At 44.7% G+C, this 25,719-nt stretch overlaps 1 pseudogene; it reads right to left on the bottom strand.

Annotated features, from left to right (window-relative positions):
- The window catches only part of LOC140711907 (uncharacterized), a 35,810-nt pseudogene extending 10,881 nt beyond the window's left edge, over positions 1–24,929 (bottom strand).
- Positions 24,930–25,719: the final 790 nt, after the last annotated feature.

Below are 25,719 nucleotides of genomic sequence, written 5' to 3' on the forward strand. Positions count from 1 at the left end.
TTTTTTTTTTTTTTTTTTGAGATGGAGTCTCACTCTGTTGCCCAGGCTGGAGTGCAGTAGTGTGATCTTGGCTCACTGCAACCTCCACCTCCCAGGTTCAAGTGGTTCTTCTGCCTCAGCCTCCCCAGTAGCTGGGACTACAGGCATGCACCACCATGCCCAGCTAATTTTTGTATTTTCAGTAGAGATGGGGTTTCACCATATTGGCCAGGCTGGTCTTGAACTCCTGACCTCAAGTGAGCTACCTGCCTTGGCCTCCCAAAGTGCTGGGATTACAGGAGTGAGCCACTGTGCCCGGCCAGGATCAATAATTTTCTAGAACTACTTGTAGAACTCAGCAAAACAACTTAGTTAAGGTTTTCAATTTGCTATATAAGATGGCAGCCAAGTATAGTAACTTAAACACCTGTAATCCCAACATGTTGGGAGATGAAGGCAGAAGGATCACTCGAGGCCAGGAGTTCGAGACCAGCCTGGGCAACAGAGAGAGCCCCTATCGCTATGAAAAAATAAAATAAAATAAAATTTGCAGCTACATGAGCCCAGGAGTTTGGGGCTGCAGTGAGCTATGACTGCACCACTGCACTCCAGCCTGGGTGACAGAGCAAGACCCTGTCTCAGGGGAAAAAAAAAAAAACACAAGAACAGCCAGGTGGAGGAGAGGCATACAGCAAGAAAACAGGAGAGATGGGTAATACTTCCCCTGCTGGGTCACCACCCACCCAGCATATCAGCGTGTTCACCAGCCTGGAAGCTATCCCGATGTTGTCAGAAAAAAAATTTTTTTTTGAGAGAGTTTGGCTCTTGCTGCCCAGGCTAGAGTACAATGGTGCAATCTCGGCTCACTGCAACCTCCACCTCACGGGTTCAAGCGATTCTCCTGCCTCAGCCTCCCAAGTTGCTGGGATTACAGGCATGCGCCACCATGCCCAGCTAATTTTGTATTTTTAGTAGAGACGGGGTTTCTCCATGTTGGTGAAGCTGGTCTCGAACTACCAACCTCAGGTGATCCTGAAAAATTTTTATATAACTCAATCTCCAAACTCTATCCTTTTCCTGAGGTCCAAAGATGACATTTAAAGTCCCAGCATTCTCGTCATGTGTTGTTCTTTCTGGTCACCAGTGTCCGTCCTCAAGTTATCTAGTGGCCCCACTCTGAGTACCTCATCAGCATCAGTTAAGGTGTGGTCTGAAAGGAGCTTGTTTGGAATAACAGGACACACTTCTATCACTCAGGAAAATCCAACAATTTTAAGACCTCTATGGCAGGAACTAGGAACAAAGAAGACAGATTTTTTTTTTTTTTTTTTTTTTTTTGAGATGGAGTCTTGCTCTGTAGCCCGGGCTGGACTGCAGTGGCCGGATCTCAGCTCACTGCAAGCTCCGCCTCCCGGGTTTACGCCATTCTCCTGCCTCAGCCTCCCAAGTAGCTGGGACTACAGGCGCCCGCCACCTCGCCCGGCTAGTTTTTTGTATTTTTTTTTTAGTAGAGACGGGGTTTCACCGTGTTCGCCAGGATGGTCTCGATATCCTGACCTCGTGATCCGCCCGTCTCGGCCTCCCAAAGTGCTGGGATTACAGGCTTGAGCCACCGCGCCCGGCGACAGATATTTTTTATCAGAGACCCTAATAAACTATCATATTCATAAACCCTTTCTCTATCAGGCAGGATGAAAGGAGTCTTTCCCTAGGTTAGCCCTGATAGACTTTCTCAATTTATGTAATGTATGCTCTGATTCCACCAACTCAATGAATGCAAACCAAACTGCTAATAATGTTGAATTTTATCTAAGTTCTGCAGTCCTGGTGAATAGCTCTAATTGAAGAAATCACCTCAACCACCCACCACCTAAGTCTTTGTGTTAAGCTGCCAAATGCAGAGAAGCAACCTTCCTATTACTTTGAATAGGTCCCCTCTCCCCTCCTCTCCTTTTAACCTATAAAAAGGCCAAATAAAGACTCTCCAAATTCTCATTCTTTGCCTCATAAATGACCTGCTGAACTGTTCTGCCTTCATTAATAACTCAGAATGGGCTGGGCACGGTGGTTCATGCATGCAGTCTCAGCAATTTAGGAGGTCAACACAAGCAGATCACTTGAGGTCAGGAGTTCAAGACGAGCCTGGCCAAAATGGTGAAACCCCGTCTCTACTAAAAATATAAAAATTAGCCAGGCATGTGGTACACGTGCCTGTAATCCCAGCTACTCGGGAGGCTGAGGCATGAGAAGCCGGGAGGTGGAGGTTGCAGTGAGCTGAAATCATGCCACTGCACTCCAGCCTGGGCAACAAAGCGAGACTCCATCTTTAAAAAACAAAACAAAACAAAAACACAGACTGATTTCGGGGTAAAAGCCTCTGATGTAGGATCTGATTTTTCATCCTCCATCCTGCCCTCCCGTCCCACCTTCTTTGTAATCTTGTTTGCTCCTCCCTTTGAAACACAAACCCTCTTCTCCCTAACCTTACAGACGCTTGCAGATCTGATGCTTGGAGCTATCCCCCTTTTGCAGTACTCCTTTAGAATGAAGTCACTTCTTAGTTAAATCTAGATTTTACTCAAGAATGTCTAGCAACACCCCCACAACAATAACAAATACAACTTCAGACAGGGCATCACCCCAACCCCTGTGCCTGTGGATCCCCAGCTTTCCAGGGCTCTGCAGCTTCTCTCAGTATAAAGGGGTCAGGCTGGGAGTGATCAGGCTGGGACACCTCCAGGGGAGGCTCCCTAGAAGAACCAACTCAATGACTTGACTTTCAATGACCTCCCTTTGCAGGCTCCAGATTGGCCTTAACAGAGCCACCGGCCCCAGGTCTCTGATCCCCGGTCAAAGCTACCTACTTCTCTTTACAAGCTTTCCATGGATATTTACAGGAAAATGCCCATATGTGATGAATCCAGCAGAATCACTCCAATTCAATGTTTACAGGAGGGAGGGAAACTAAGCCATATTTTATAGCTCAGCAGGAAAAGCACAAGTATCCTCCTCTGGCAATAAATGTCATTTCATTACTATATTATGATACATATATATTGGTTTTCATCCATTTTTCCTGGCTCATAATTCTCACAGCCCTGTTATACTGCTGTGGCACTTTAGGCTTCAGACACAGGACTCAGAAGACAGAATCTCTCTCACTGACCTTCTCCTGCTGTCCTTCACCTGCCCAAGGAAGGAATCTAATCTTCCCAGCTTTTCTGATTGTGGTCATCAGACACTCATTTCAGAATGGGTCCTGTCCCATACCCTGGAGGAAGGAATGCTACATGGAGAAGCCAAAAAAATCTGGACAGACAGGGCTTGGTGGATTTCTCCATTCGGTCTATCAGTATTAGATTCTACCTTTTTTGTCCAGCCAATTTCTACATGGTTATGAATCATGCCTATCCAATGAGGTCTCAAAAAAAGGCCCCAGAGGACAGGATTCAGAAAGCTCCTGGACAGCTCAACACATGCAGGCTTATAGGAAGGTAAACAAGAACTTATCCATCAGCTATGAGGGTGGCACATCCCAACCCCAGAGACAGAAGCTCCTGTGCTCAAGACCCTTCTAGACCTCACCTTATGTGTCTCTTCACCTGGATGTTTATTTGTATCCTTTAAAATATCCTTGGCTGGACACGGTGGCTCACACCTGTAATCCCAGCATTTTGGGGGGCCGAGGCAGGTGGATCACTTGAGGTCAGGAGCTCATGACCAGCCTGGCCAACATGGTGAAACCCCGTCTCTACTAAAAATACAAAAATTAGCCAGGCGTGGTGGTGTGTACCTATAATCCCAGCTACTCAGGAGGCCGAGGCAGGAGAATAGCTTGAACCTGGGCAGTGGAGGTTGCAGCAAGCTGAGATTGCACCACTGCACTCCAGCCTGGGCCACAGAGCTCAAGACTCTGTCTCAAAAAAAGAAAAAAGAAAGAAACCTGAGAGTTAGGTATGGTGGCTCACACCTGTAATCCCAGCACTTTGGGAGACCAAGATGGGAAGATCACTGGGCAACATAGTGGGACTCCCAACTCTACAAGAAATAAATAAATAAATAAATAAATAAATAAAATGAAATCAATAGCAAGTTAAACCCAACGACAGCACAGGAACTCCAACTTGAAATCTGTGGGTTATAATTGGCCCAGACTTACCACTGATACCTGAATGGCAGGGAGTGGTGGGCAGGGAGGGAGGGAGGGATGCGGGGACTGAGCCATCAATCTGTGGGCTCTGAAACTATCTCAAGGGTAGATAATGTCAAAACTGAATTGGGGCCAGGCGTGGTGGCTCACGTCTGTAATCCCAGCACTTTGGGAGGCCGAGGCGGGCGGATCGCGAGGTCAGGAGTTCGAGACCATCCTGGCTAACATGGTGAAACCCCGTCTCTACTAAAAATACAAAAAATTAGCCGGGCGAGGTGGCGTGCGCCTGTAGTCCCAGCTGCTGGGGAGGCTGAGGCAGGAGAATGGCGTAAACCCGGGAGGCAGAGCTTGCAATGAGCCGAGATTGTGCCACTGCACACCCGCCTGGGAGACAGAGCGAGACTCCGTCTCAAAAAAAAAAAAAAAAAAAAAAAAAACTGAATTGGAAGAGACCCAGTTGCTGTCCACCGCAGGATATACTGCTTGCCTTCTGGTAGGGAGAAAACTCACACTTGTGGTCACAAAAGTCTTCTGTGTTGATGGTTGTTATTGAAAGAACAGAAAAACCCTTTGGAGTTCTGAGTGTTCTTTTGACACAGAATTACTGTTTCCATAATAATCATTTAGTACACAAAAAATCATAATTGAGTACTTTTTTAGGTGTTGCTAAATGCTGTCCCACAGGATTTAGCATTCATCTGCCAAGTTCACATAACAGGAAACACACTTATCCGCGGTCACAAATTCTTCAACCCACAAAGGAGAAGAACTCAGGTTATGGAACATCTTTGTAATTCACCAGTATAATCCACCACACTTTCTTCCGAAGGCAACTCATTTTTTCTGTAACCAAAATGGAAGAGAGGTTTTTTCCCTATTTCTTTTCCCTGGTAGTATTTTCGTGCTAAGGCCTAGAAATTCCATTTGAAATCACCCAATAGAAAAAGGAGCTGAGAAACTTACTACACAGGCTCTGGGAAGAAAAATAAGAATTTTTATAAGGGAATATAAGACTAGACTTTTTTTTCCCTGAAACCTACCTTCTTCTGGCATGTTTTGAAATACTTTATCTTCTCCATCAATCTCTAATGATACAGTGCATTTTACAGTTATTAAAAAATTGAAGCTGATGGCCAGGTGCGGTGGCTCACGCCTGTAATCTCAGCACTTTGGGAGGCCAAGGAGGGCAGATCACTGAGGTCGGGAGTTCAAGACCAGCCTGACCAACATGGTGAAACCCATCTCTACTAAACATACAAAATTAGCCAGGCGTGGTGGCAGGCACCTGTCATCCCAGCTACCTGGGAGACTGAGGCAGGAGAATCGCTTGAACCCAGGAGGCGGAGGTTGCGGTGAGCCGAGATCGCACCATTGCACTCTAGTCTGGCCAACAACAGCAAAACTCCGTCTCAAAAAAACAAAACAAACAAACTGAAGCTGAAATGGGTAAACCAATTTTTTCTAGGTGCTAAACCCAGGGAGGGGCAGTGCTGACCTGGAACACTCAAGTGTCTGACTCAAGTGTCAGGTCACATCATCCTATCACTTGGGACATACCCCACCTCCACGCTGCTCCCTGAAGTGCTCAGTGGCCACCCTCCCAGAAGACACTAAACTGTGCTTTTCAGGTTCTTGCAATACCTCAATGAGGGTGGTTTTCTCCTTTCACTAGACAGAGAATCCAGAGGACAGAAATCTTTTTTTTTTTTTTTTTTGAGACGGACTCTTAACCTGTCACCCAGGCTGGAGTGCAGTGGTGCAATCTCGGCTCACTGCAACCTCCACCTCCTGGGTTCTAGCAATTCTCCTGCCTCAGCCTCACGAGTAGCTGAGATTACAGGGTATATACCACCACGCCCAGCTAATTTTTGAATTTTTAGTACAGTCGGGGTTTCACCATGTTGGCAAGGCTTGTCTCGAACTCCTGACCTCAGGTGATCCGCCCACCTCGGCCTCCCAAAGTGCTATGATTACAGGATGGAAGTAATTTGTTTGATCTCCATACCAGAATTTGATTGGCTGACTAGCCATGTGTCCCCAAGGAATGGCAGGGGAAGAAAAGGCGTGTCCCAAGGGATTAGTTTTCTACAATAATGATATAGGAGACTGCTCCAACCCCAGGGCATCCAGCTGCTCCCTGGGGAGGCCTCACCCCCACACCGCAGGCTCTTTGGGAGGAGTGACCTAGGGGATGATACTCGCTAGACTTCCCGAAGAGACTTGGCAGCTGTGTGCATCTTGGGCCAGCCCCAGGTAGTCCTGAAATCCAGGATCAGGAAAAGGCAGAGGGTGGGCTGAGGTCACACCACGGTAAAGTTTCCAAAGAGGAATCTCAACCCAAGACATTCTGGGAAGGTGTCTGTGTCTAGGGCAGATAAAAAGAGACACAAAGATGTTCACAGTGGAGTGTCAGGAGGTTTTTCTCTCAAATGTTCACAAACACCAAGCAAATTTTTTTTTTTTTTGAGACGAGAATCTCGCTCTGTTGCCCAGGCTGGAGTGCAGTGGCTTGATCTGGGCTCACTGGCGTGAACCCGAGAGGCGGAGCTTGCATTCTCCTGCCTCAGCCTCCCCAGTAGCTGGGACTACAGGCCACCACGCCAGGCTAAATTTTTGTATTTTTAGTAGAGACGGGGTTTCACCATGTTAGCTGGGATAGTCTCGATCTCCTGACCTTGTGGTCCACCCGCCTCGGCCTCCCAAAGTGCTGGGATTACAGGCATGAACCACCGCGCCCGGCCAAAGCAAATATTTTTAAAAGAGCTATATGCTGCCCTCTAAAAAATGACAATTAAAATACTGCCTGTGTTTGAAACATAGCCTGGAGGACGAAGAAGGGATATTGTTGTGAACTGAATAAAGGAAATCCGTGTTATGAAATGCGGAGAGGGATCAGGAAATCCCAAATTTGCTGCCAGCCTTAAAAGGCAGCCTAGGGACCACAGTCGCGGATTTGAGACCCTGCTTCGCGTATATTTGGGAAACTCAGATAAAATTCAAAGCCCCAGGTGAGAAAGGGGGAACTGGGGACCCCACAGCCTACTGCTCCTCTCACACGAACCCATACTCGAGGCAGGATTCCCCCCCATGACCCTCCCGTGGCCCCCGTACAATCTGGGGAGACGCGGGGTAGCGGGCACGGAGCTGACCAGAGAGGGCGCTGGGGCCGGGGCCGCAGACCATTGTGCAGGGACCGGACCGGACGGGACGGCTCGGGGTCCCGGCTTCCGTCGCAGCCCCATCCTGCGGCCTGAGAGGAACCAGGGCCGAGGTGCACCAGGGGGACATGGGTCCCAGATCCCGGAGTCACCCACGAAGAGGCCCAGGTCCCGCCACAGCCTATTCCTGCCGGTTCCAACCAGTCTCATCCTAGTCTCAGGACCCTCAGCCCCGCACACTCACCATTTCCTGGCTTCCAGGTGTCCCAGGGTCCTCCCTACGGCTCCTGCTGCCAGTACGGGTCCCAGTGTTACAGAGGATGCCACAGACACGTCTGTGGGTGTCTGTTAGCTACAGAGTAGGAGTCGCGTTTAGAGGGGCGAAGACGTCGCGCACCCACCTCCCGGCAGCGCCTGATCCACAGTTCTCAGGACCCTACTCCGTGGCCATGATTGGATAGGGCTGCAGGTCCTGCCCCCTGGAGACTGAATAACAGAAGAGGCGATCTCTCTGCTGAATGCAGCCGGATGAACACAGCCCTTGGCAGGTGGCTTCCTCCCAGTGCAGTGACCCGACCCCTCCTGGGGAGAAATGTGCTCTTAAGCAGAATTTTCTGATTGATTGTACTCAATGGCCCTGAGTGGAGCCGGATGAAAAAGTTCCAGACACAGCCCTTGGCAGACGGGCTTCCTCCCAGTGCAGTGACCCGACCCCTCCTAGGGAGAAATTTGCTCTTAAGCAGAATTTTCTGATTGATTGTACTCAGTGGCCCTTCCTGATTCTTTCTGCTGGACGGGCAATCATAAGTGTGTGCTAGGAATCCCAGACTCACTGTCCAGTGGCGCCATCTCCTGGCCTCAGAGCAGGAGGAGGGGTGTCTGATGTCCTCCAGGGATCAGGAATTTGGCATGAGGCTGCTGGCGACGTGGCCAAGCCCTTCTCCCACCTGATCTCAATCTGCTTTTTTTTTTTTTTTTTTTTTTTTTTGAGACAGAGTCTTGCTCTGTCACCCAGGCTGGAGTACAGTGGCTCATTCTCGGCTCACTGCAAGCTCCGCCCCCCGGGTTCACGCCATTCTCCAGCCTCAGCCTCCCGAGTAGCTGGGACTATAGGCGTCCGCCACCACGCCCGGCTAATCTTTTGTATTTGTAGTAAAGACGGGGTTTCACCTTGTTAGCCAGGATGGTCTCGATCTCCTGATCTCGTGATCTGCGTGCGTTGGCCCCCCAAAGTGCTGGGATTACAGGCGTGAGCCACCGCGTCTGGCCCAATCTGCTTATTTTCAAGAAAATAAAAACACATCGACAACAGGATAAACCTGTTAAATTCATGGAAAAGCTGGACTTACATGGCAGCAATGTTCTATAAAGGAATCAACAGAGAGGAAAAGCAAAACCATGAGCTAGCTCAGAGAAGCTGTTTTTCAGACACAGTTCAGCAGGAAAACCCCAATTCAGGAGGTTAAACATATTCCGAACCATAGGTGCCAGACGGTTGAAATGGGTCCCCAGATGCTGAGCGTGGTGGCTCACACCTGTAATCCCAGCACTTTGGGAGGCCGATGCAGATGGATCACCTGAGGTCAGGAGTCCCAGACCGGCCTGGCCAATATGGTGAAACCCCGTCTCTACTAAAAATACAAAAATTAGCTGGGCAAGGTGGCTTATTCAACTTGCTCTCCTGTCCCCTCTGCAGAGCGTGGATATGCTCCCTCCTTTAAGACTTTAATTAATAAATAAATAAATTAATTATTAATTAAATTTATTTAATTAATAAATTAAAGCTTCCAATCAAAAGCCAAGAAACTAGACATTGATTTTGAAAACAGAAGGAATTCCTCATATTTTTATGAAAAACAAAGCTATTAGTCATACAGAACACAAATAGTACAACGGCAGACATAATGCCTTCGTTATCAGTAATTACACTAAATGGAAATGGAATAAACTTGCCAAAAAAGAGAGAGGTAGGAAGAATGATTTTTTAAAATACGATCAAATTGTATCCTGTCTACAGCACATTCATTGTAGATCTCAATACCCAAGTCAGTTGAAAGAGAATGGAAGAAAAAGATATTCCATGCAAATAGTAAGCTAAAGAGAGCAGGGGTGGCTATACAATTGTCATACAAAATAGACTAAGTCAAAAACTGTTAAAAGACACAAAGAAGAACACTATTTATAAAAGGCTCAAATCATACAGAATATATAGTTATAAATATAATTGCACTGAATAACAGAGTCCCAGAATAGATGAAGCAAACATTTTAAAAATTGAAAAGGAAGGCCAGGTGCAGTGGCTCACGCCTGTAATCCCAGCACTTTGGGAGGTGAGGCAGGTCTCGGGAGTTCGAGACCAGCCTGGCCAACATGGTGAAACCCTGTCTCTACTAAAAATACAAAAATCAGCTGGGTGTGGTGGCGCATGCCTGTAATACCAGCTACTCGGGAGGCTGAGGCATGAGAATCACTTGAACCCAGGAGGCGGAGGTTGCAGTGAGCCAAGATCACGCCACTACACTCCAGCCTGGTGACAGAGCGAGACTCTGTCTAAAAAAAAAGAAAAGGAAATGTCACTTCTACAATAAGAGTTTGAGACTTCCTACTCCAATTTCAAAAATGAATAGAACAACCAGACATAAGATCCATAAGAAAATAAAGAACTTGAACAACACAATGAAACAACTACTCTACATAGTAACAGCAGAATACACATTCTGCTGAAGTGCACACGGAACATGCTCCAGCACAGACCATAATTAAGACACAAATCTTCATACGATTTAAAAACCTGAAATCATAAAAGGTATCTTTTTCCTAAAACACTAAAATAAAACACTTTCCTAAAACACTAAAACACTAAAAATAGAAGTCAATATTCGAAGGCAAATTCACAAATATGCAGAAAGTAAACAATTCACTCTTCAACAACCAATGGGTCAAACAAAAAATCACAAGAGAAAATAGAAAATACCTGGAGACCAATGAAAACAGTAACCAAACACACCAAAACTTCTGAGATGCAGCAATGGCAGTGCCAAGAGAAAAATTTTATAGTGAGAATGCCTTCATTGAAAACGAATAAAGATCTCCAATAAATAATCTAACTGTATAACTTACAGGACTAGAAAAAGAAGAGTAAGCTTTTTTTTTTTTTTTTTTTAAAGGTAGTGGAAAAGCTGGGTATGGTGGTATATAGTCCCAGCTACTCAGAAGGCTGAAGCAGGAAGATCACTTGAGCCCAAGAGTTCCAGGCTGTAGTGCGCCATGACTGCATCTGTGAATAGCCACTGCACGTTAGCCTGGGCAACACAGCAAGACTTCATCTCCCTTTTTTTTTTAAAAGGGTAGTACAGAGAAGTAAGTAATAAAGATTAGAGCAGAGATAAATGAAATAGAGAACAGAAAAACAACAGAGAATATCAGTGATACCAAAACTTAGTTTTTGGAAAAGATAAAATTGAAAAAGAGGGAACATTTTCTATTCATTCATGTGGCCAGCCTCACTTTGATATGAAAGTGCCAAAGATGGGCCAGGCGTGGTGGCTCACGCCTGTAATCCCAGCACTTTGGGAGGCTGAGGCAGGTGGATCACGAGGTCAGGAGTCCGAGACCAGCCTGACCAACACGGTGAAACCCCATCTCTACTAAAAATACAAAAATTAGCAGGGTGTAGTGGCACGCCCCTGTAGTCCAGCTACTCGGGAGGCTGCAGTAGGAGAGCTGCTTGAACTTGGGAGGCTGGAGGTTGCAGTGAGCCAAGATCATGCCACTGCACTCCAGCCTGGGCGACAGAGCAATACTGTCTCGAAAAAGAAAAAAAAAGGAAAGCAGTGCCAAAGACACTGTAAGAAGCTACAGAACAATATCCTTTATGAATATTGAAACATAAATCATTAACAACATACCAGCAAACTGAATTCAGCAGGATTATGAAAAGGATTATAAATGGAGGATGTGTTCCTGTAAGGCAAAGATGTTTCAACATGTAGCAATGTAGTAATGCACCATTTATGAAACCAAGAAAAAACACATTTATCATCTCAATTGGTGCAAAAAGATAATTTGACAAAATTGAATACTTTCTTGATTTTAAATAAAATACACTCAGTAAACCAGGAATGTAAGGAAACTTCCCTAATAGGATAAAGGCATATATGAAAACCCTACAGGTAACCTGGTCAATGGTGAAAAACTGAAAGCTTTACCCCTAATATCATGAAAAAGACAAGAATTCCCACTTTTACCACTTCTATTCAATACAGTATTAGGAGTTGCAAGGGAAATAAATTAAGAAAAACAAGCCAAAGACATCCAGTTTGGAAAGGAAGTATAAAAGTATTTGTATTTACAGATTATATGATCCTATATACAGAAAATCCTCAGGACTCCACAGGGCAAAAATAAAATACTAGAGCACAAAAATTAATTCAGCAATGTCACAGAATTCAAAATCAACACACAAACATCAGTTGCATTTCTATGAATTAACAACGAACAATCTGAAAAAGAGCTAACAATAAAAATCAAAAAGGTATCAAAAAGAGTAAAACACTTAAATTTCAGAGGCCAATAACCTGTACACTGAAAACAAAATGTTGCTGAAACAAATTTGAAAAGACATAAATAAATGGAAAGACATCACATGTTTATGAATTCCAAGACTTACTATTGTTAAGATAATACTAACCAAATCAATCTGCAGAGTCAAGGTAGTCCCTCTCAAAATCCAAACAGCCTTTTATATAGAAATACAAAGACCCATTCTAAAATTCATTTGAAATGTCTAGGGACATGTAATATCCAAACAACCTTGAAAAAGAACAAAGTTGGAGGACTCATACTTCCTGATTACAAAAACTCCTAGAAAACTACAGTAATCAAGAGACCATGAGGCCAGGTGCAGTGATTCACACCCGTAATCCCAACATTCTGGGAGGCCAGAGTGACAGGATGGCTCAAGGCAAGGAATTCAAGACCAGCCTAGGCAATATAGCAAGTCCCCATCTCCACATAATTTTTTCTTCTAATTAGCTAGACACAATGGTGCATGCCTGTAGTCCTAGCTACTTGGAAGTCTGAGGCAGGAAGAATGCTTGTGCCTAGGAATTCAAGGTTACAATTAAAAAAAAAAAAAACCGGCATATGGTACTGGCATAAGTACACACAGGCTAATGGAACAGAATAGAAAGCCTAGAAATAAGAAATAAGTGCTCACTTATATGATCAAATGATTTTTTTTTTTTTTTTTTTTTTTTTTAATTCTTTTTTTTGAGACGGAGTCTCGCTCTGTCACCCAGGCTGGAGTGCAGTGGCCCGATCTCGGCTCACAGCAAGCTCCGCCTCCCGGGTTCACGCCATTCTCCTGCCTTCGCCTCCCGAGTAGCTGGGACTACAGACGCCCACCACCTCGCCCGGCTAGTTTTTTGTATTTTTTAGTAGAGACAGGGTTTCACCGTGTTAGCCAGGATGGTCTCGATCTCCTGACCTCGTGATCCGCCCGTCTCGGCCTCCCAAAGTGCTGGGATTACAGGCTTGAGCCACCGCGCCCGGCTGATCAAATGATTTTTGACACCAGTGCCAAGGTAATTTGATAGAAAAAGGACAATCTTTCAAAAATTGGTGTTGGAAAAACTGGGTGTCTACCTGCAAAAGAATAAAGGTGGACCCTCACTTTACATCTTGTACAAATATTAAATTTAATCCAGACCTAAACTTAAAAGCTAAAAGTGTAAAGGACTTAGAAAAAAATTGTCAGGCATGATGGCTCATGCCTGTAATCCCGGCACTTTGGGAGGCTGAGGCGGGCGGATCATGAGGTCAGGAGATTAAGACCATCCTTGCTAACACAGTGAAACCCCGTCTCTACCAAAAATACAAAAAAAATTAGCCAGGTGTGGTGGTGGGCGCCTGTAGTCCCAGCTACTTGGAAGGCTGAGACAGGAGAATGGTATGAACTCGGGAGGCGGAGCTTGCAGTGAGCTGGGATCGCGCCACTGTACTCCAACCTGGGTGGCAGAGCGAGACTCTGTCTCAAAAAAAAAAAAAAAAAAAAAAAAGACTTAGAAAAAAATATTGGGGGAAATTTCATGATAATGGATTTCTCAGATACGTGCTTTAGTTGCCTGAAGCACTGGCAACCGAAATAGATAAACTGGACTATATCAAAATTGAAAACTTCTGTGCACCAAAGGATACTCTCAACAGAATAAAAACACAACCTACAGAATGAGAGAACATATGTTCCTATCACATATCTCGTAAGAGATTAGTACCCAGAATATATGAACTCCTACAATTCCACAACAAAACAAAATCAGGCTAGGCACAGTGGCTCACGCCTGTAATCCCAACACTTTGGGAGGCTGAGGCAGGAGGATCACCTGAGGTCAGGAGTTCCAGACGAGCCTGACCATCATGGAGAAACCCTGTCTCTACTAAAAATACAAAAATTAGCTGGGTGTGGTGGTGGCCACCTGTAATCCCAGCTACCTGGGAGGCTGAGGCAGGAGAATTACTTGAACCTGGGAGGGAAAGTTTGCAATGAGCCAAGATCACACCACTAAACTCTAGCCAAGCAACAAGAGTGAAACTCCATCTAAAAAAAAAAAAAAAAATCAAATGACCCAATTCAAAATGAGCAAAGGAAATGAAAACAAATTTGTTCAAAGACAATAGGTCAATGACCACTAGGCACATGAAAAGATGCTTATTATCACTGATCATCAAGGGAATGCAAATAAAACCCACAATGAAATCCCACTTCACACTCATTAAAGTGGCTATTAGGTTTTGGTTTTGGTTTTTGTTTTAAGGGTGTGGCCAGGCACGGTGGCTCATGCCTGTAGTCCTAACACTACAGGAGGCTGAGGCAGGAGGATATAGTGGGACCCTATCTCTTAAGAAAAGAAAAAAGAATATAACAAGTATGGATGAGGATGTGGAGAAATAGGAACCCCTACCGTGTGGTGCTGAGGAGAATGTGAAACATTGCAGCCACTGTGTAAAACGCTATGGCTAGGCCAGGCGCGGTGGCTCACACCTGTAATCCCAGCACTTTGGGAGGCCGAGGCAGGCGGATCACCTGAGGTCAGGAGTTTGAGACCAGCCTGGTTGACATGGCGAAACCCCGTTTCTACTAAAAACACACACAAACACACAAATCAGCCAAGTGTGATGGCAGGTGCCTGTAATCCCAGCTACTTGGGAAGATGAGGCAGGAGAATTGCTTGAACCTGAGAGGCGGAGGTTGCAGTGAGCCGAGATCATGCCACTGCACTCCGGCCTAGGCAGCAAGAACGAAATTCCGTCTCAAACAAACAAACATAACACTATGGCTATTACTAGAAAAGGGAAACATCAATTACTCTTTACACCAGCAATTCCACTTCTAGGCATACTTTCAAAAGAAGTAAAAGCAGGGTCTCACACAGACACATGTACACCAATGTCATAGCCATCGTAATTCACAGTAGCCAAAATACTATTGTACTATTGTAGAAACAACTCTTCCAGCCAATGATTGAGTTCAATTACCCTCAAACTATTTTTTTAAATATATTTTTTAAATCTTTACAAAAAAAGAACTCAAGTGTTCAAAGTAGATAAACGAAGTGTGGTTCATCCATACAATGAAGTATCATTCAGACAGAAAAAGCAATGAATTCCTCATACATGATACAACACGAAGGAACCTGGAAAACATTATGCTAAGTGAAATAAGCCAGACACACAAGGACAAATTTTTTGTTTGTTTTGTTTTGAGACAGAGTCTCACTCTGTCATCCAGGCTGGAGTGCAGTGGTGTGATCTTGGCTCACTGTACCCTCCGCCTCCCAGGTTCAAGCAATTCTCCTGCTTCAGCCTCCCGAGTAGCTGAGATTACAGGCGCACACCACCATATCCGGCTAATCTTTGTATTTTTAGTAGAGACGGGGTTTCACCACGTTGGTCAGGCTGGTCTTGAACTCCTGACCTCGTGATCTGCCCACCTCCGCCTCCCAAAGTGCTGGGATTACAGGCGTGAGCCACCGTGCCCAGCACAAGGACAAATACTGTATGCTTCCAGTTTTATGAGGTGCCTAGAATAGTCAAATTCATAGAGAAAGTTGGATAGACATTATCGGGAGCTGGGGGGAGAGGGGGACGGGGGATTTGTTCAATGAGTACCGAATTTCTGTTTAGAGTTATGCGAGAATGCTAGAGATCAATAGCTGCGCTGGTTACACCACATTGTAAATGTATTTACTACTACTGAATGGCACATTTTTAAAATGACTGAAAAGTCAAATTCTCTGTTAGTATATTTTACCTCTAAACAATTTAAAAACGAAAGAAAAAAAAAAACATGATTCAAGCTACTAGGCATGAAAACAACATCTGGGATAACAAATTACACTGAGTGAAATAAACAGCAGATCAGATACTGCAGAGAAGATGAGTGAATCATGTGACCTAGCAGCAGAAACCATCCCAAATGAAGCATCCAGGGGGGAAAAAAAAAAAAAAAAAAAGGTGAACAGAACATAAGCAAGTTGTGTAGTGGGAAAATTACAAGTGACATAATATGCTAATAACAAGACTCTCTGGCAGAGGAAAGAAATGACAAAAAATATTTCCACAAATATTGGCTTCACATTTTCCAAACTGGATGCAAATTATAAACCCAGAGATCAAGAAAGTTCAGCAAACCATGAGCATATATGTATATAAATCTACACCAAGGCACATCATCAGTAAATTACTTCACAGCAGGAACTAAAATATCTTTAAGGCAACAGGAAAAAGACACATTAACTACAGTGAACCAAAGATAAGATTCATTACATACTTATTACCAGCAACAATGCAGATCAGGAGACGACAGAACATCCTTAATGAAAGAACAAGTATATCAACTGAGAATCCTATATCCAGCAAACAATATCTTCCCAAATGAAGAGAAAAGAAATTATTAATTCAGCCATAGTGAAAGACTTTCTAAGCAGCATACTTGCTCCACAAGACATGTCACTAAACTTCATGGGGGCAAAGAAAAATGAAGCCAAGTGGAAATCCAGAAAGAAAGAAGAACACCAGGAATGATAACCACCTCAGTAAACACAAAGGGTTTTTTACATTTTTTATTGCTTTAAGAAAAATCATTGAACCTTTTAAAAAAGAAAAAAAAAAACTAACAACGTATTATGAAGTTATAAAACTATGATTAAGGCCAGGCATGGTGGCTCATGCCTCTAATCCCAACACTTTGGGAGGCCAAGGCGGGAGGATCACCTGAGGTTGGGAGTTCGAGACCAGTCTGACCAACGTGGAGAAACCCCGTCTCTACTAAAAACAAAAAATTAGCCGGGTGTGGTGGCGCATGCCTGTAATCCCAGCTACTCAGGAGGCTGAGGCAGGAGAATCGCTTGAACCCGGGAGGCAGAGGTTGCGGTGCGCCGAGATCGCGCCACTGCACTCCAGCCTAGACAACAAGAGTGAAACTCCATCTCAAAAAAAAAAAAAAAAAAAAATACCTGAAATAACCTAATAGCCAAACACTTCTGAAAAAAAAAAAACCAAAGAAAATTTAGCAATCCTAATTAAGACAATGTCTTTGGCAAGTAGACGAATATATCCATGAAACAGAATAAATGTTCTAGTTACATTTCTACACATATGTGGTCCAGTAGTTTTTTCATCAACGTGAACAATTCAGTCAAAAATTCTCTTTTCAATAATGCTAAAAAATAGAATATGCATATGCAAAAAAATAAAGACTGTAGATCTATATCTTGCACTATATACAAACATTAACTCAAAAGGGATCACAAAACTGAATGTATAATCTAAACTGTAAAATGTAAAGAAAATGTGGGTGACATTATTTGACCTTGGGTTACATTACAATTGCATACATATGACAAAGATGCAGAATCCATTAAAAATTGAAAAATTAAACTTCGTTAAAATAAAAATCTGCTTTGTGAAGGATACTGCTAAGGAATTTTTTTTTTTTTTTTTTTTTTTTTTGGAGACAGTCTCTCTCTGTCACCCAGGCTGGAGTACAGTGGCACGATCTCGGCTCACTGCAACCTCTACCTCCCAGGTCCAAGTGATTCTCCCACCACAGCCTCCCGAGTAGCTGTGACTATAAGCACACTATCCCACCTGGTTAATTTTTGTATTTTTAGTAGAGATGGGGTTTCACCACATTGGCCAGGCTGGTCTCAAACTCCTGACCTCAAGTGATCTGCCCGCCTTGGTCTCACAAAGTACTGGTAAGGGAGGAGACCACCCCTCATATTGTCTTATGCCCAATTTCTGCTTCCAAAGAAAGAAAAAGTAAAAATTAAAAGGCAGGAATAAAATCCACAAGCAGACAGCCCAGCGCCACACCCTGGGCCTGGTCAACATCAACCCCCGACATAATCGGTTCTGTTATCTATAGATTACAGACATTGTATAGAAAAGCACTGTGAAAATCCCTGTCCTGTTTTGTTCCCATCTAATTACCGGTGCACACAGCCCCTAGTCACGTACACCCTGCTTGCTCCATCACTCACAACCCTCTCACATGCACCCCCTTAGCGTTGTCAGCCCTTAAAAGGAACAGGAATTGCTCACCCAGAGAGCTCGGCTCTTGAGACCGGAGTCTTGCTGATGCCCCCGGCCGAATAAACCCCTTCCTACTTTAACTCAGTGTCTGAGGAGTTTTGTCTGCGGCTCATCCTGCTACACGGGGATTATAGGCATGAGATTGCTCAAGATTTTTTTTTTTAATGGAGTTTTGCTCCTGTTGCCCAGGCTAGAGTGCAATGGCGCGATCTCGGCTCACCACAACCTCCGCCTTCCAGCTTCAAGCGATTCTCCTACCTCAGCCTCCTGATAGCTGGGATTATAGGCATGTGCCACCATGCCCAGCTAATCCTGTATTTTTAGTAGAGATGGGGTTTCTCCATGTTGGTCAGGCTGGTCTCGAACTCCTGACCTCAGGTGATCTACCCACCTCAGCCTCCCAAAGTGCTGGGATTACAGGCGTGAGCCACCGCGCCCAGCCTACAGACTGCTAAGGATTTTTAAAGAATAGCCACAGATGGGAGAAAGTACTTACAAACCATAATCTGATGCAGGAATTATATCCAGAATATATAAAGAACTCTCAAAAACTAATCTGAAAACGATCAATGTCATTAACACTTGACCATAGAATATTCTTCAGTGACAAATAAGAACATGAAGTATCATTCACCATCATTATTCATTAAGTAAATATAAATGTAAGCCACAATTCTAATGCCACTACACATATTTGGGAGTCTAAAGTTAGTAAGATTGGCTGTATCAAATGTTGGTGACAATGCGAAGCAACTGGAACTCATATCATGTTGGTGGGAATACAAAATGGAACAGCCACTTGGAAAACAGTTTGGAAGTTTCCTAAGAAGTTAAACATATACCTGCCACAACACCCTGCCATTTTACTCCTAGGCAGAATAAAATAAAATCTTCTAATGAAATAGCAGCTTGGCACATAACTGTGGCTCATAACTGTAATCCCAGCACTTCAAGAGGCTGAGGTGGGCGGATCACAAGGTCAAGAGATCGAGACCATCCTGGCCAACATGGTGACACTCCATCTCTACTAAAAATACACAAATTAGCTGGGCGTGGTGGTGGGCACCTGTAGTCCCAGCTACTCAGGAGGCTGAGGCAGGAGAATGGCTTGAACCTGGGAGGCAGAGGTTGCAGTGAGCTAAGATCGCACCACTGCACTCCAGCCTGGTGACAGAGCGAGACTCTGTCTCAAAAAGAAATATGATATGTTCTTACCAACACTGGTATGTGAATATTCATGTTTAATTCTTAATAGCCAAAAACTGAAATTAACCCAAATATCCATCAATAGCTGGAGAAATAAATTTTGCTTCCTCTGGAAAATGGAATATTATTCATGTACAATAAAGAATTATTGGATGGCTGGGTGCAGTGACTCACGCCTGTAATCCCAGCACTTTGGGAGGCTGAGGCGGGTAGATCACAAGGTCAGGAGATAGAGACCATCCTGGCTAAAACATGGTGAAACCCCGTCTCTACTAAAAACACACACACAAAAATAAGCTGGGCATGGTGGTGGGCGCCTGTAGCCCCAGCTACTCAGGAGGCTGAGGCAGGAGAATGGTGTGAACACGGGAGGCGGAGCTCGCAGTGAGCTGAGATCACGCCACTGCACTCCAGCCTGGGCAACAGAGCAAGACTCTGTCTCAAAAACAAAACAAAACAAAACACTATCGGATGAAGCTCAATTATGCTGAGTGAAAGAAGCCTGACAGAACAGTACAAACTGCAAGATTCCATCAGGGGTGGCTGAGAGAGAGGAAGCAGTAGGGATGGGATCCTTATCTTGAAAAGACTGTTTCATGAATACATATTTTTATGTCATTTAGAAAAATCTCAGTACAATATGCCTATTTCTTCGTGGGAATTGAAATAATTGGGGATAGTGAACAATGCCTTGGGTGGAAAGAAACTGGTGCCCCAGTAAGGGGAGCAGAGGGAAGAGTGCCTGTTGGTGCTCTCGACTGTGAGGTGGGTCTCTGGGAAGTTAACAGCTGAGGGAGAACTGTGTGGGGCTCCCTCCTGCTCTGGGTAGGACTTACTCCAGCCCATCCCCTGATCCTCTTGTGCCCACTGATAGCCTTGCTGCAGGAGGGGCACCAGAATTTCTTAGCCTGCTCTTCCCAGATGGTTCAGCTGTACCCAGGAGAGAGGTACCAGGAGCTGGAGTGGATAATGGGACCAGTAACCAAGGGATCAGTGGGCATAGGCTGGGATGAAAGGAGAGAAGGGATAAGATAGTACTTGGGTGGGCCAGGTGCAGTGGCTCACACCTGTAATCCCAGCACTTTGAGAGGCCGAGGCAGGTGGATCACGAGGTCAGGAGATTGAGACCATCCTGACTAACACGGTGAAACCCTGTCTCTACTAAAAATACAAAAAAATTTGCCAGGCGTGGTGGCGGGCGCCTGTGGTCCCAGCTACTTGGGAGGCTGAGGCAGGAGAATTAGTGTGAACCCGGGAGGCGGAGCTTGCAGTGAGCCAAGATGGAACAACTGCACTCCAGCCTGGGCAACTGAGCAAGACTCTGTCTAAAACAAACAAACAAACAAAAAGATAATACTTGGGTGGTGATTACCTTCCTGCCACCCAATTTAGCTCAGCGATGCCTGGGGGAGGGAAGTCATCAGTTGCTTTGACATGATGCTAGAGACAGACATTTCTACAGAGGTAGAGTGGGAGGTAAGGAAGCCAGACCCCTCAGTCTAACAGACCCCACACCAGCTCTCCTGAGCCAGTGTTCTTGATTCATCAGGAGCCTCACCAGGCTGGGTCTCAAGTCCCTGCTACCAGCCCAGAAAACATCTGCATTTAGGACATGATATCCTCCAGACCCCTGGCCTGACAATCCATGATACAGCCCACACTCCCATTCTCTAGATTTGGGATCAGACCTTCCTCATAGGCACCATCCCCCCAAAGAGCCCATACTTCCACGTCCTCTGTCTCCCGCCGGTGATCAAGGCAGGCATGAAGGGCAGCCCTCACTACTACCCTCATACACAAGATGGGACACGCAGCTGACTGTACTGACCAACTGCTCCCAGGTGGGCAGCAGCTGGAATGATAGCTTCATAGACATCACAGTGAGCGGCCTCATCCAAATCAGGTCCTCCTCCCCAACTTCCACCTGTTTGCTACTCAGGTCACCCCACCTGGCCTCAAGTGAGTTTCCATTCAGATCCTTCCATCCCTAGGCACTGACCCTTGTTTTCACTTAGGTGGCTCCAGATGGCCTGGGTTCCTTCCCCACAGCAATACTGCATTCACATTCTGATTCCCTTACTAGACGCCAGGCCCTCCTTCTCTCCTAGTTGCCCACCAGGTGCACCCCCCAGGATGTGAAGTGTAGACTAAGAGCCTTGGACCAACTCTTCTCAGCTGGTATCCCTCCTACACCGGTGATTTCTTTTTCCAGATCATTATCTCTTTCTTGCCCCTGCCTGCCCAGAATAATTGTTTAATCTAGATCACCAGGTTGGGTCCTTGTTTTTTCTCCCCAGTCCTGATCCGTTTCATCACCTGACTCCTATTTCTTACTGGTTCCTTTGTCAGAACTTTACCCACCAGCACCTGAGGTCTTTAAACTCATCTCCCGGTCTCCCCAAGCCACTTCCAATACCCCATCCACCGACCTCCACCACAACTTCAGGTCCCTCCATAGTGATGTCCTTTCCCAAGCTCTCATCTCCTACAGGATGGATCTTCCTCCAGGTTTACCAGTGGAGGGTTATCTAGGTATGTATTATTCAATTCTGGACTGCCAAGGCCTGGGCAATGGGGCGCGAGGGTGCTGGACCAGCTGCAACATCTTACTCAAGGACCACCCTTTTTTGAAGCCTTAGCCCCATCCAGTCCCTTTTTTGTGTATCTTGGGGCTGAGTTAAGAGGCAACAACCTCCATTCCGCTCTCATGGACACATGACCTTGGGAGTTGCAAGTAAGGAAGGCAGAGAAAAGCAATCAGGCACATAGAGCCCTAATTAGGGGAGAAAAAAAATCAGGCTGGTGACACCAGCAGAAAGCAAAGAGATAAAGTAAATAAGCTACAAATCTGCCTTCCTTCATGGTCCAGGACATATAAACAAAAAGAGGAAGATAAGCTTTGGCCTGCTTTCTTTATGGTCCAGGACATAGGGCCCTCCTGCTCATGTAACATACGTAACTCACAAACTTCCTGCTTAACAAAAGTCTCTATCAAACACCACAGCCGCCAGAAAAATGCAAATTAGTTCCCTGCTGCCTTGGCGTTATCGATCAGCCCAAGTTCCAGTCTATAAAATCCTCAGCAAGCCTGTTTTCCTGCATTCAGCTTCTCTTCTGCTGGCCTGCCTGTTGCCTCCTCGCAACGAATTTTCACACTTTATCTAATAAACCTGCCTTCCTTTACCTACAACTGTCTTGGTAAATTCCTTTACCCAGGGCGCACCACCGGCCCAGATAGTCATAGCTCACCCGCGACAAGGCAACAGACAGGGAGGCAAAAGAGGAGGAGCGGGTAACCTGTCTTTGCTTCCACCTCGGCAAAACTTGTTCTGTAGCTTCTTAAAACACAACCCACACATCGCTTCTCTGCTCGAAATCCAGTAAAAGTCCTCAATATGGCCCACCAGGCTCCATGGGATCAGTTCCCTGCCTGCCTGCCTAACCAGGTCTATTACTATCTCAGCACTCTAACTGCGGTCCGCGGACCAGCAGCATGGACTACACTGGGGACCGAGTCAGAAATGCAGAGCATCAGGCCTTCCCCAGTGACCTGCTGAATCAGAATCTTTTAAAAAGATCTGTAGTTTCTTGTTAAAGTTTGAAAAGAACGACCTACTAGCCTCCACTTTAGAGAGTATTTCATATTCCTCACCTGTGGGATATTGATCAGAGTGCGATGTGGAGACCCGGTGGGTTCGAGGGGCTGGGGCTGAAACAGAGAAGACACAAGTGAAACATCCCCGAGATGATGCAGCCGAAGGCGAGGCCGCTTTAGCAGCACTTGTATGGCCTGATGGCCTGGCCCACGGCTCCTGGCGTGCAGGAACAACCAGAGAACTGGAGTGGCTGTGGGCGCCGCGATGAATGCTCTGCGGTCCTAGCACAGGCACACTGCGACCAAGCCGCCCAACCCAGATTCGACGAAACACGCTCCCAGGCGAGCAGGCCTACTTCCGGCCTGCAAGGGGCGAAACGTGATGGAGGAAGGGGTTTCCGCTTCCGCCAAGAGTCGGTTGTGACTCTCACAGGAAACAGACAGGCCTGCCTGCAGTTCGGGAGGATATCCGGTACCTGGCACACTGGCCAGTAGGAAAATCACAGCAAATACAAAAATCTGATGTTTCAAATGCCCCTTATACATCCAACAATTTTAAAACCATATAAAAGTGAATCTACTTGTCTATTAAAAATACACTTCAATCAACTCCAAGATCCGAGACTACAAAATGAAAAAAAATTTTAATTAAATACTTTAAGCAAGAAACTATTCAAGTTATGAAACTTTGTGTAAAAAAAATTAACAATTATCTCACCTCAATGTTTTTTATCTGAAAGTAAAAAGTAGCCCACATCCTCCTTAAGCATTAGGCACTGATAATAAAAGGCTGGGCGAGTTGGCAAGTACCTGTGGTCCCAGCTACCCGAGAGGGAGGCTGAGGCGGGAAGGATCTTTTGAGTCCAGGAGTTTTAGAACAGCCTGAGTGATCTAGCTAAACCATGACTAAAAAAATTAAAAATAGCCTGGGCGCGGTGGCTCACGCCTGTAATCCCAACACTTTGGGAGGCTGAGGCGGGCAGATCACCTGAGGTCACGAGTTCAAGACCAGCCTGGTCAACATGGTGAAACCTTGTCTCTACTAAAAGTACAAAAATTAGCTGGGCGTGGTGACAGGCGCCTGTAGTCCCAGCTACTGAGAGGCTGAGGCAGGAGAATGGCGTGAATCCAGGAGGCGGAGCTTGCAGTGAGCCAAGATGGCACCACTGCACTCCAGCCTGGGCAACAGAGCAAGGCTCTGTCTCAAAAATTAAATTAAATGAAATGAAATTAAATTATAATCCGGGAGCAATGGCCTATAATCCCAGCACTTTGGGAGGCTGAGGTTGGAGGATTGCTTGAGCTCAGGAGTTTGTGGCAGTCTGGACTGGACAACATAGTGAGACCCTGTCTCTACAAAAAAAAATTAAAATTAAAAAATGAGTCATGTGTGTTGGCCCATGTGTGTAGTAGTCCTTGCTACTTGGGAGACTGAGGCAAGAGGCTTTCTGGAGTCTAAGTCTAGGCTGCAATGAGCTGAGATCACACCACTGCACTCCAGCATGGGCGACAGAGTGTAACCCTCTGTCAGAAAAAAAAAAAAAAAGTATAAATTTTATAACATTTCTTCAATGTTGTGAATTTTTCTGCAACATGATACAAGAGTTAATTTTGATCAGATTCCTGAATTACTTACATTTAAACCATTTCTCTACAGTGAGGGTTGGGATGAGGAGCCTTCAATCCAAAGTCGTATATAAACCTATAGAGGTGACATGCCAGTCATTTCATCAGGAAATACTCATACCTTTCCACAGATACGGCATATGGTGTTAGTCCTATTCTCAGAAATATACATTTTCAAAAAATGTGATTTTAATTCAATCGTATGTTTGCTCCATAAACAGCAAATTGCTTCCTTCCCCAGTTTAAAAAGTTTTCCAGTTGTTTTCTCTTTACTTTCCCAAACAACGGTTTCATCTTCAATCACAGTATTTCCTTCTTCCATCCTATTCCTATTGCTCATTGTTTTTTGTCATTAACTTATGTAGATTAGTGTAATAAGTGTTTGGGTGAAACAGACATATTTGCTTTTAGTTAGGTGCTATTCCTCTAATCTGAAACATATATAATAGAACATTTCTGTATCCACCAAAGCTCATATTCAAATCAGAAGTCAAAACAAAGACTTTCCCAGGTTTAAGCATACATACTAAGAGAACTTATTTCCAGCACACAAGTCCTACAAGAAAGACCAAAGAAAGTTCTTCAGTCTGACATCAAATGATGGCAAAAAGGGGAAAACAAAGATGACTATTAAAGAATATTGTAACTATAAAAGACAGACTAAATGTGTATTTCTTCACCTGTGAAATAATCGGTCGATAGGTTGTTGGACCTGCAACATATAAAAATGTAGTATGTGTGTATTTCTTTTGCAAATAACACCATACAGGAAGTGGACAAACCCAATGACTACCAATGGCAAAGTAATAATCCTAAGAATGTATTGTTACGTGTGGAATCCCAAGAGTTGTTATACATATAATAAAATACCCCAAGAATGCAAAAATATGAAAGCTGTAGTTGATATTTTTGTACATCACTGGAAATTAGACATATATCACAAGAAAAGTGATGTTGATGGTCATGAGTTATCATTTACTTGATAAACAACAGAGTAATCACTACAAAAAGTAAGAACAATGATAATGAAAAATAATTCTACATGCAAAGACATTGGATGAAACAGAATTTACTGACCTTCTGAAGTAAAAATTGATTCTGCATAAATTCCATATTATTAGAGGGGTAAGATTTCCTTCATTCATCCTACTTTGAAGTTCCCATGTTACAGCACATATTTTTCCTTTGACAACAGCTCTACTATTGAAATCAGGAAATTCTTTCCTGAGGATGTAGTGACCCCTTCTGTCCATTTCTTGAACCTCCAGCCCAGGTAGAATTATAGGGCAATCATTCCACATTTTGTAGTATGTTTCCTCAATTTTTTATAGTTAGGAAAATCTGTATCGCATTATTATTTTTTTCCATTTCTCTTGCTTAACCCTCACAGTCTGGAAGATTTGTTTGTG

The sequence above is a fragment of the Chlorocebus sabaeus genome, chromosome 6 (assembly GCF_047675955.1).
Source record: "Chlorocebus sabaeus isolate Y175 chromosome 6, mChlSab1.0.hap1, whole genome shotgun sequence".
Classification (NCBI taxonomy): Eukaryota; Metazoa; Chordata; class Mammalia; order Primates; family Cercopithecidae; genus Chlorocebus; species Chlorocebus sabaeus.